Source organism: Petromyzon marinus, chromosome 85, assembly GCF_048934315.1.
Source record: "Petromyzon marinus isolate PM22_M1 ecotype Great Lakes invasive population chromosome 85, UKy_Petmar_22M1.pri1.0, whole genome shotgun sequence".
In the NCBI taxonomy this organism is placed as follows: domain Eukaryota; kingdom Metazoa; phylum Chordata; class Hyperoartia; order Petromyzontiformes; family Petromyzontidae; genus Petromyzon; species Petromyzon marinus.
In genome coordinates this window covers 4,594,489-4,606,903 of record NC_133750.1, presented here as the reverse complement: position 1 = coordinate 4,606,903, position 12,415 = coordinate 4,594,489, and positions in this window count along the sequence as shown.

Genomic DNA, 12,415 nt, shown 5'->3' with positions numbered 1-12,415 from the left:
ATCCGTGAGACTCCCACAAGGTTCAGTCTTAATCAGTGAAACTCCCACAGGGTTCAGGGGTAATCAGTGAGACTCCCACAGGGTTCAGTATTAATCAGTGAGACTCCCACAGGGTTCAGTGTTAATCAGTGAGACTCCCATAGGGTTCAGTGTTAATCAGTGAGACTCCCACAGGGTTCAGTGTTAATCAGTGAAAATCCCATAGGGTTCAGTGTTAATCAGTGAGACTCCCACAGGGTTCAGTGTTAATCAGTGAGACTCCCATAGGGTCCAGTGTTAATCAGTGAGACTCCGACAGGGTTCAGTGTTAATCAGTGAGTCTCCCACAAGGTTCATGTGTTAATCAGTGAGACTCCCATAGGGTTCAGTGTTAATCAATGAGACTTCCATAGGGTTCAGTGTTAATCAGTGAGACTCCCACAGGGTTCAGTGTTAATCAGTGAGACTCCCATAGGGTTCAGTGTTAATCAGTGAGACTCCCACAGGGTTCATTGTTAATCAGTGAGACACCCACAGGGTTCAGTAGTAATCAGTGAGACTCCCACAGGGTTCAGTGTTAATCAGTGAGACTCCCACAAGGTTCAGTGTTAATCAGTGAGACTCCCACAGGGTTCAGTGTTAATCAATGAGACTCCCTTAGGGTTCAGTGTTAATCAGTGAAACTCCCACAGGGTTCATTGTTAATCAGTGAGTATCCCACAGGGTTCAGTGTTAATCAGTGAGACTCCCACAGGGTTCTGTGTTAATCAGTGAGAATCCCACAGGGTTCAGTATTAATCAGTGATACTCTCACAGGGTTCAGGGGTAATCAGTGAGACTCCCACAGGGTTCATTGTTAATCAGTGAGTCCCCCATAGGGTTCAGTGTTAATCAGTGAGACTCCCACAGGGTTCAGTGTTAATCAGTGAGACTCCCACAGGGTTCAGTGTTAATCAGTGAGACTCCCACAGGGTTCATTGTTAATCAGTGAGTCCCCCATAGGGTTCAGTGTTAATCAGTGAGACTCTCCCACAGGGTTCAGTGTTAATCAGTGAGACTCCCACAGGGTTCAGTGTTAATCAGTGAGACTCCCACAGGGTTCAGTGTTAATCAGTGAGACTCCCATAGGGTTAAGTGTTAATCAGTGAGACTCCCATACGGTTCAGTGTTAATCAGTGAGACTCCCACAGGTCTCTGTGATAATCAGTGCGACTCCCATAGGGTTCAGTGTTAATCAGTGAGACTCCCATAGGGTTCAGTGTTAATCAGTGAGACTCCCATATTGTTCAGTGTAAATCAGTGAGACTCCCACAGGGTTCATGTGTGAATCATTGAGACTCCCTCAGGGTTCATGTGTTAATCAGTGAGACTCCCATAGGGTTCAGTGTTAATCAGTGAGACACCCACAGTGTTCAGTGTTAATCAGTGAGACTCCCACAGGGTTCAGTGTTAATCAGTGAGACTCCCACAGTGTTCAGTGTTAATCAGTGAGACTCCCACAGGGTTCATTGTTAATCAGTGAGACTCCCTCAGGGTTCAGTGTTAATCAGTGAGACTCCCACAGGGTTCAGTGTTAATCAGTGAGCCTCCCATAGGGTTAATTGTTAATCAGTGAGACTCCCATAGGGTTCAGTGTTAATCAGTGAGACTCCCATAGGTGTCAGTGTTAATCAGTGAGACTCCCACTGGGTTCAGTTTTAATCAGTGAGAATCCCTCAGGGTTCAGTGTTAATCAGTGAGACTCCCATAGGGTTAAGTGTTAATCAGTGAAACTCCCATAGGGTTCAGTGTTAATCAGTGAGACTCCCATAGGGTTCAGTCTTAATCAGTGAGACTCCCATAGGGTTCAGTGTTAATCAGTGAGACTCCCACAGGGTTCAGTGTTAATCAGTGAGACTCCCACATGGTTCAGTGTTAATCCATGAGACTTTCACAAGGTTCAGTGTTAATCAGTGAAACTCCCACAGGGTTCAGGGGTCATCAGTGAGACTCCCACAGGGTTCAGTGTTAATCAGTGAGACTCCCACAGGGTTCAGTGTTAATCAGTGAGACTCCCACAGGGTTCAGTGTTAATCAGTGAGACTCCCACAGGGTTCAGTGTTAATCAGTGAGACTTCCACAGTGTTCAGTGTTAATCAGTGAGACTCCCACAGTGTTCAGTGTTAATCAGTGAGACTCCCACAGGGTTTAGTATTAATCAGTGAGACTCCCACAGGGTTCATGTGTTAATCAGTGAAACTCCCATAGGGTTCAGTGTTAATCAGTGAGACTCCCACAGGGTTCAGTGTTAATCAGTGAGACTCCCACAGGGTTCAGTGTTAATCAGTGAGACTCCCACAGGGTTCAGTGTTAATCAGTGAGACTCCCATAGGGTTAAGTGTTAATCAGTGAGACTCCCATACGGTTCAGTGTTAATCAGTGAGACTCCCATATTGTTCAGTGTAAATCAGTGAGACTCCCACAGGGTTCATGTGTGAATCATTGAGACTCCCTCAGGGTTCATGTGTTAATCAGTGAGACTCCAATAGGGTTCAGTGTTAATCAGTGAGACACCCACAGTGTTCAGTGTTAATCAGTGAGAATCCCACAGGGTTCAGTATTAATCAGTGAGACTCTCACAGGGTTCAGGGGTAATCAGTGAGACTCCAACAGGGTTCAGTGTTAATCAGTGAGACTCCCACAGGGTTCATTGTTAATCAGTGAGTCCCCCATAGGGTTCAGTGTTAATCAGTGAGACTCTCCCACAGGGTTCAGTGTTAATCAGTGAGACTCCCACAGGGTTCAGTGTTAATCAGTGAGACTCCCACAGGGTTCAGTGTTAATCAGTGAGACTCCCATAGGGTTAAGTGTTAATCAGTGAGACTCCCATACGGTTCAGTGTTAATCAGTGAGACTCCCACAGGTCTCAGTGATAATCAGTGCGACTCCCATAGGGTTCAGTGTTAATCAGTGAGACTCCCATAGGGTTCAGTGTTAATCAGTGAGACTCCCATATTGTTCAGTGTAAATCAGTGAGACTCCCACAGGGTTCATGTGTGAATCATTGAGACTCCCTCAGGGTTCATGTGTTAATCAGTGAGACTCCCATAGGGTTCAGTGTTAATCAGTGAGACACCCACAGTGTTCAGTGTTAATCAGTGAGACTCCCACAGGGTTCAGTGTTAATCAGTGAGACTCCCACAGTGTTCAGTGTTAATCAGTGAGACTCCCACAGGGTTCAGTGTTAATCAGTGAGACTCCCACAGGGTTCAGTGTTAATCAGTGAGCCTCCCATAGGGTTAATTGTTAATCAGTGAGACTCCCATAGGGTTCAGTGTTAATCAGTGAGACTCCCATAGGTGTCAGTGTTAATCAGTGAGACTCCCACTGGGTTCAGTGTTAATCAGTGAGAATCCCTCAGGGTTCAGTGTTAATCAGTGAGACTCCCATAGGGTTAAGTGTTAATCAGTGAAACTCCCATAGGGTTCAGTGTTAATCAGTGAGACTCCCATAGGGTTCAGTCTTAATCAGTGAGACTCCCACATGGTTCAGTGTTAATCAGTGAGACTCCCATAGGGTTCAGTGTTAATCAGTGAGACTCCCACAGGGTTCAGTGTTAATCAGTGAGACTCCCACATGGTTCAGTGTTAATCCATGAGACTTTCACAAGGTTCAGTGTTAATCAGTGAAACTCCCACAGGGTTCAGGGGTAATCAGTGAGACTCCCACAGGGTTCAGTGTTAATCAGTGAGACTCCCACAGGGTTCAGTGTTAATCAGTGAGACTCCCACAGGGTTCAGTGTTAATCAGTGAGACTCCCACAGGGTTCAGTGTTAATCAGTGAGACTTCCACAGTGTTCAGTGTTAATCAGTGAGACTCCCACAGTGTTCAGTGTTAATCAGTGAGACTTCCACAGGGTTCAGTATTAATCAGTAAGACTCCCACAGGGTTCATGTGTTAATCAGTGAAACTCCCATAGGGTTCAGTGTTAATCAGTGAGACTCCCACAGGGTTCAGTGTTAATCAGTGAGACTCCCACAGGGTTCAGTTTTAATCAGTGAGACTCCCACAGGGTTCAGTGTTAATCAGTGAGACTCCCATAGGGTTAAGTGTTAATCAGTGAGACTCCCATACGGTTCAGTGTTAATCAGTGAGACTCCCACAGGTCTCAGTGATAATCAGTGCGACTCCCATAGGGTTCAGTGTTAATCAGTGAGACTCCCATATTGTTCAGTGTAAATCAGTGAGACTCCCACAGGGTTCATGTGTGAATCATTGAGACTCCCTCAGGGTTCATGTGTTAATCAGTGAGACTCCCATAGGGTTCAGTGTTAATCAGTGAGACACCCACAGTGTTCAGTGTTAATCAGTGAGACTCCCACAGGGTTCAGTGTTAATCAGTGAGACTCCCACAGTGTTCAGTGTTAATCAGTGAGACTCCCACAGGGTTCATTGTTAATCAGTGAGACTCCCTCAGGGTTCAGTGTTAATCAGTGAGACTCCCACAGGGTTCAGTGTTAATCAGTGAGCCTCCCATAGGGTTAATTGTTAATCAGTGAGACTCCCATAGGGTTCAGTGTTAATCAGTGAGACTCCCATAGGTGTCAGTGTTAATCAGTGAGACTCCCACTGGGTTCAGTGTTAATCAGTGAGAATCCCTCAGGGTTCAGTGTTAATCAGTGAGACTCCCATAGGGTTAAGTGTTAATCAGTGAAACTCCCATAGGGTTCAGTGTTAATCAGTGAGACTCCCATAGGGTTCAGTCTTAATCAGTGAGACTCCCACATGGTTCAGTGTTAATCAGTGAGACTCCCATAGGGTTCAGTGTTAATCAGTGAGACTCCCACAGGGTTCAGTGTTAATCAGTGAGACTCCCACATGGTTCAGTGTTAATCCATGAGACTTTCACAAGGTTCAGTGTTAATCAGTGAAACTCCCACAGGGTTCAGGGGTAATCAGTGAGACTCCCACAGGGTTCAGTGTTAATCAGTGAGACTCCCACAGGGTTCAGTGTTAATCAGTGAGACTCCCACAGGGTGCAGTGTTAATCAGTGAGACTCCCACAGGGTTCATTGTTAATCAGTGAGACTTCCACAGTGTTCAGTGTTAATCAGTGAGACTCCCACAGTGTTCAGTGTTAATCAGTGAGACTCCCACAGGGTTCAGTATTAATCAGTGAGACTCCCACAGGGTTCATGTGTTAATCAGTGAAACTCCTACAGGGTTCAGTGTTAATCAATGAGACTCCCACAGTGTCCAGTGTTAATCATTGAGACTCCCACAGTGTTCAGTGTTAATCAGTGAGACTCCCACAGTGTTCAGTGTTAATCAGTGAGACTCCCATAGGGTTCAGTGTTAATCACTGAGACTTCCACAGGGTTCAGTGTTAATCAGTGAGACTCCCATAGGGTTCAGTGTTAATCAGTGAGAATCCCATAGAGGTCAGTGTTAATCAGTGAGACTCCCATAGGGTTCATTGTTAATCAGTGAGACTCCCATAGGGTTCAACGTTAATCTGTGAGACTCCCATAGGGTTCAGTGTTAATCATTGAGACTCCCACAGGGTTCAGTGTTAATCAGTGAGACTCCCATAGGGTTCAGTGTTAATCAGTGAGACTCCCATAGGGTTCAGTGTTAATCCTTGAGAATCCCATAGAGTTCGGTGTTAATCAGTGAGACTCCCATAGGGTTAATTGTTAATCAGTGAGACTCCCATAGGGTTAATTGTTAATCAGCGAGACTCCCATAGGGTTCAGTGTTAATCAGTGAGACTCCCATAGGTTTCAGTGTTAATCAGTGGGACTCCCACAGTGTTCAGTGTTAATCAGTGAGACTCCCACAGTGTTCAGTGTTAATCAGTGAGACTCCCACAGGGTTCATTGTTAATCAGTGAGACTCCCTCAGGGTTCAGTGTTAATCAGTGAGACTCCCACAGGGTTCAGTGTTAATCAGTGAGCCTCCCATAGGGTTAATTGTTAATCAGTGAGACTCCCATATGGTTCACTGTTAATCAGTGAGACTCCCATAGGTGTCAGTGTTAATCAGTGAGATTCCCACTGGGTTCAGTGTTAATCAGTGAGAATCCCTCAGGGTTCAGTGTTAATCAGTGAGACTCCCATAGGGTTAAGTGTTAATCAGTGAAACTCCCATAGGGTTCAGTGTTAATCAGTGAGACTCCCATAGGGTTCAGTCTTAATCAGTGAGACTCCCACATGGTTCAGTGTTAATCAGTGAGACTCCCATAGGGTTCAGTGTCAATCAGTGAGACTCCCACAGGGTTCAGTGTTAATCAGTGAGACTCCCACATGGTTCAGTGTTAATCCATGAGACTTTCACAAGGTTCAGTGTTAATCAGTGAAACTCCCACAGGGTTCAGTGTTAATCAGTGAGACTCCCACAGGGTTCAGTGTTAATCAGTGAGACGTCCACAGGGTTCAGTATTAATCAGTGAGACTCCCAAAGGGTTCATGTGTTAATCAGTGAAACTCCCATAGGGTTCAGTGTTAATCAGTGAGACTCCCACAGGGTTCAGTGTTAATCAGTGAGACTCCCACATGGTTCAGTGTTAATCCATGAGACTTTCACAAGGTTCAGTGTTAATCAGTGAAACTCCCACAGGGTTCAGTGTTAATCAGTGAGACTCCCACAGTGTTCAGTGTTAATCAGTGAGACTCCCACAGGGTTCAGTATTAATCAGTGAGACTCCCACAGGGTTCATATGTTAATCAGTGAAACTCCCATAGGGTTCAGTGTTAATCAGTGAGACTCCCACAGGGTTCAGTGTTAATCAGTGAGACTCCCACAGGGTTCAGTGTTAATCAGTGAGACTCCCATAGTGTTCAGTGTTAATCAGTGAGACTCCCATAGGGTTCAGTGTTAATCAGTGAGACTCCCATATTGTTCAGTGTAAATCAGTGAGACTCCCACAGGGTTCATGTGTGAATCATTGAGACTCCCTCAGGGTTCATGTGTTAATCAGTGAGACTCCCATAGGGTTCAGTGTTAATCAGTGAGACACCCACAGTGTTCAGTGTTAATCAGTGAGACTCCCACAGGGTTTAGTGTTAATCAGTGAGACTCCCACAGTGTTCAGTGTTAATCAGTGAGACTCCCACAGGGTTCATTGTTAATCAGTGAGACTCCCTCAGGGTTCAGTGTTAATCAGTGAGACTCCCACAGGGTTCAGTGTTAATCAGTGAGCCTCCCATATGGTTAATTGTTAATCAGTGAGACTCCCATAGGGTTCAGTGTTAATCAGTGAGACTCCCATAGGTGTCAGTGTTAATCAGTGAGACTCCCACTGGGTTCAGTGTTAATCAGTGAGAATCCCTCAGGGTTCAGTGTTAATCAGTGAGACTCCCATAGGGTTAAGTGTTAATCAGTGAAACTCCCATAGGGTTCAGTGTTAATCAGTGAGACTCCCATAGGGTTCAGTCTTAATCAGTGAGACTCCCACATGGTTCAGTGTTAATCAGTGAGACTCCCATAGGGTTCAGTGTTAATCAGTGAGACTCCCACAGGGTTCAGTGTTAATCAGTGAGACTCCCACATGGTTCAGTGTTAATCCATGAGACTTTCACAAGGTTCAGTGTTAATCAGTGAAACTCCCACAGGGTTCAGGGGTAATCAGTGAGACTCCCACAGGGTTCAGTGTTAATCAGTGAGACTCCCACAGGGTTCAGTGTTAATCAGTGAGACTCCCACAGGGTTCAGTGTTAATCAGTGAGACTCCCACAGGGTTCAGTGTTAATCAGTGAGACTTCCACAGTGTTCAGTGTTAATCAGTGAGACTCCCACAGTGTTCAGTGTTAATCAGTGAGACTCCCACAGGGTTCAGTATTAATCAGTGAGACTCCCACAGGGTTCATGTGTTAATCAGTGAAACTCCCATAGGGTTCAGTGTTAATCAGTGAGACTCCCACAGGGTTCAGTGTTAATCAATGAGACTCCCACAGTGTCCAGTGTTAATCAGTGAGACTCCCACAGTGTTCAGTGTTAATCAGTGAGACTCCCACAGTGTTCAGTGTTAATCAGTGAGACTCCCATAGGGTTCAGTGTTAATCACTGAGACTTCCACAGGGTTCAGTGTTAATCAGTGAGACTCCCATAGGGTTCAGTGTTAATCAGTGAGAATCCCATAGAGGTCAGTGTTAATCAGTGAGACTCCCATAGGGTTCATTGTTAATCAGTGAGACTCCCATAGGGTTCAACGTTAATCTGTGAGACTCCCATAGGGTTCAGTGTTAATCATTGAGACTCCCACAGGGTTCAGTGTTAATCAGTGAGACTCCCATAGGGTTAATTGTTAATCAGTGAGACTCCCATAGGGTTCAGTGTTAATCAGTGAGACTCCCATAGGTTTCAGTGTTAATCAGTGGGACTCCCACAGGGTTCAGTGTTAATCAGTGAGACTCCCACAGTGTTCAGTGTTAATCAGTGAGACTCCCACAGGGTTCATTGTTAATCAGTGAGACTCCCTCAGGGTTCAGTGTTAATCAGTGAGACTCCCACAGGGTTCAGTGTTAATCAGTGAGCCTCCCATAGGGTTAATTGTTAATCAGTGAGACTCCCATAGGGTTAAGTGTTAATCAGTGAAACTCCCATAGGTTTCAGTGTTAATAAGTGAGACTCCCATAGGGTTCAGTCTTAATCAGTGAGACGCCCACATGGTTCAGTGTTAATCAGTGAGACTCCCATAGGGTTCAGTGTTAATCAGTGAGACTCCCACAGGGTTCAGTGTTAATCAGTGAGACTCCCACATGGTTCAGTGTTAATCCATGAGACTTTCACAAGGTTCAGTGTTAATCAGTGAAACTCCCACAGGGTTCAGGGGTAATCAGTGAGACTCCCACAGGGTTCAGTGTTAATCAGTGAGACTCCCACAGGGTTCAGTGTTAATCAGTGAGACTCCCACAGGGTTCAGTGTTAATCAGTGAGACTCCCACAGGGTTCAGTGTTAATCAGTGAGACTTCCACAGTGTTCAGTGTTAATCAGTGAGACTCCCACAGTGTTCAGTGTTAATCAGTGAGACTCCCACAGTGTTCAGTGTTGATCAGTGAGACTCCCACAGGTTTCAGTGGTAATCAGTGAGACTCCCATAGGGTTAAGTGTTAATCAGTGAGACTCCCATACGGTTCAGTGTTAATCAGTGAGACTCCCACAGGTCTCAGTGATAATCAGTGCGACTCCCATAGGGTTCAGTGTTAATCAGTGAGACTCCCATAGGGTTCAGTGTTAATCAGTGAGACTCCCATATTGTTCAGTGTAAATCAGTGAGACTCCCACAGGGTTCATGTGTGAATCATTGAGACTCCCACAGTGTTCAGTGTTAATCAGTGAGACTCCCACAGTGTTCAGTGTTAATCAGTGAGACTCCCACAGGGTTCAGTGTTAATCAGTGAGACTCCCATAGGGTTAATTGTTAATCAGCGAGACTCCCATAGGGTTCAGTGTTAATCAGTGAGACTCCCATAGGTTTCAGTGTTAATCAGTGGGACTCCCACAGTGTTCAGTGTTAATCAGTGAGACTCCCACAGTGTTCAGTGTTAATCAGTGAGACTCCCACAGGGTTCATTGTTAATCAGTGAGACTCCCTCAGGGTTCAGTGTTAATCAGTGAGACTCCCACAGGGTTCAGTGTTAATCAGTGAGCCTCCCATAGGGTTAATTGTTAATCAGTGAGACTCCCATATGGTTCACTGTTAATCAGTGAGACTCCCATAGGTGTCAGTGTTAATCAGTGAGATTCCCACTGGGTTCAGTGTTAATCAGTGAGAATCCCTCAGGGTTCAGTGTTAATCAGTGAGACTCCCATAGGGTTAAGTGTTAATCAGTGAAACTCCCATAGGGTTCAGTGTTAATCAGTGAGACTCCCATAGGGTTCAGTCTTAATCAGTGAGACTCCCACATGGTTCAGTGTTAATCAGTGAGACTCCCATAGGGTTCAGTGTTAATCAGTGAGACTCCCACAGGGTTCAGTGTTAATCAGTGAGACTCCCACATGGTTCAGTGTTAATCCATGAGACTTTCACAAGGTTCAGTGTTAATCAGTGAAACTCCCACAGGGTTCAGTGTTAATCAGTGAGACTCCCACAGGGTTCAGTGTTAATCAGTGAGACGTCCACAGGGTTCAGTATTAATCAGTGAGACTCCCAAAGGGTTCATGTGTTAATCAGTGAAACTCCCATAGGGTTCAGTGTTAATCAGTGAGACTCCCACAGGGTTCAGTGTTAATCAGTGAGACTCCCACATGGTTCAGTGTTAATCCATGAGACTTTCACAAGGTTCAGTGTTAATCAGTGAAACTCCCACAGGGTTCAGTGTTAATCAGTGAGACTCCCACAGTGTTCAGTGTTAATCAGTGAGACTCCCACAGGGTTCAGTATTAATCAGTGAGACTCCCACAGGGTTCATATGTTAATCAGTGAAACTCCCATAGGGTTCAGTGTTAATCAGTGAGACTCCCACAGGGTTCAGTGTTAATCAGTGAGACTCCCACAGGGTTCAGTGTTAATCAGTGAGACTCCCATAGTGTTCAGTGTTAATCAGTGAGACTCCCATAGGGTTCAGTGTTAATCAGTGAGACTCCCATATTGTTCAGTGTAAATCAGTGAGACTCCCACAGGGTTCATGTGTGAATCATTGAGACTCCCTCAGGGTTCATGTGTTAATCAGTGAGACTCCCATAGGGTTCAGTGTTAATCAGTGAGACACCCACAGTGTTCAGTGTTAATCAGTGAGACTCCCACAGGGTTTAGTGTTAATCAGTGAGACTCCCACAGTGTTCAGTGTTAATCAGTGAGACTCCCACAGGGTTCATTGTTAATCAGTGAGACTCCCTCAGGGTTCAGTGTTAATCAGTGAGACTCCCACAGGGTTCAGTGTTAATCAGTGAGCCTCCCATATGGTTAATTGTTAATCAGTGAGACTCCCATAGGGTTCAGTGTTAATCAGTGAGACTCCCATAGGTGTCAGTGTTAATCAGTGAGACTCCCACTGGGTTCAGTGTTAATCAGTGAGAATCCCTCAGGGTTCAGTGTTAATCAGTGAGACTCCCATAGGGTTAAGTGTTAATCAGTGAAACTCCCATAGGGTTCAGTGTTAATCAGTGAGACTCCCATAGGGTTCAGTCTTAATCAGTGAGACTCCCACATGGTTCAGTGTTAATCAGTGAGACTCCCATAGGGTTCAGTGTTAATCAGTGAGACTCCCACAGGGTTCAGTGTTAATCAGTGAGACTCCCACATGGTTCAGTGTTAATCCATGAGACTTTCACAAGGTTCAGTGTTAATCAGTGAAACTCCCACAGGGTTCAGGGGTAATCAGTGAGACTCCCACAGGGTTCAGTGTTAATCAGTGAGACTCCCACAGGGTTCAGTGTTAATCAGTGAGACTCCCACAGGGTTCAGTGTTAATCAGTGAGACTCCCACAGGGTTCAGTGTTAATCAGTGAGACTTCCACAGTGTTCAGTGTTAATCAGTGAGACTCCCACAGTGTTCAGTGTTAATCAGTGAGACTCCCACAGGGTTCAGTATTAATCAGTGAGACTCCCACAGGGTTCATGTGTTAATCAGTGAAACTCCCATAGGGTTCAGTGTTAATCAGTGAGACTCCCACAGGGTTCAGTGTTAATCAATGAGACTCCCACAGTGTCCAGTGTTAATCAGTGAGACTCCCACAGTGTTCAGTGTTAATCAGTGAGACTCCCACAGTGTTCAGTGTTAATCAGTGAGACTCCCATAGGGTTCAGTGTTAATCACTGAGACTTCCACAGGGTTCAGTGTTAATCAGTGAGACTCCCATAGGGTTCAGTGTTAATCAGTGAGAATCCCATAGAGGTCAGTGTTAATCAGTGAGACTCCCATAGGGTTCATTGTTAATCAGTGAGACTCCCATAGGGTTCAACGTTAATCTGTGAGACTCCCATAGGGTTCAGTGTTAATCATTGAGACTCCCACAGGGTTCAGTGTTAATCAGTGAGACTCCCATAGGGTTAATTGTTAATCAGTGAGACTCCCATAGGGTTCAGTGTTAATCAGTGAGACTCCCATAGGTTTCAGTGTTAATCAGTGGGACTCCCACAGGGTTCAGTGTTAATCAGTGAGACTCCCACAGTGTTCAGTGTTAATCAGTGAGACTCCCACAGGGTTCATTGTTAATCAGTGAGACTCCCTCAGGGTTCAGTGTTAATCAGTGAGACTCCCACAGGGTTCAGTGTTAATCAGTGAGCCTCCCATAGGGTTAATTGTTAATCAGTGAGACTCCCATAGGGTTAAGTGTTAATCAGTGAAACTCCCATAGGTTTCAGTGTTAATAAGTGAGACTCCCATAGGGTTCAGTCTTAATCAGTGAGACGCCCACATGGTTCAGTGTTAATCAGTGAGACTCCCATAGGGTTCAGTGTTAATCAGTGAGACTCCCACAGGGTTCAGTGTTAATCAGTGAGACTCCCACAT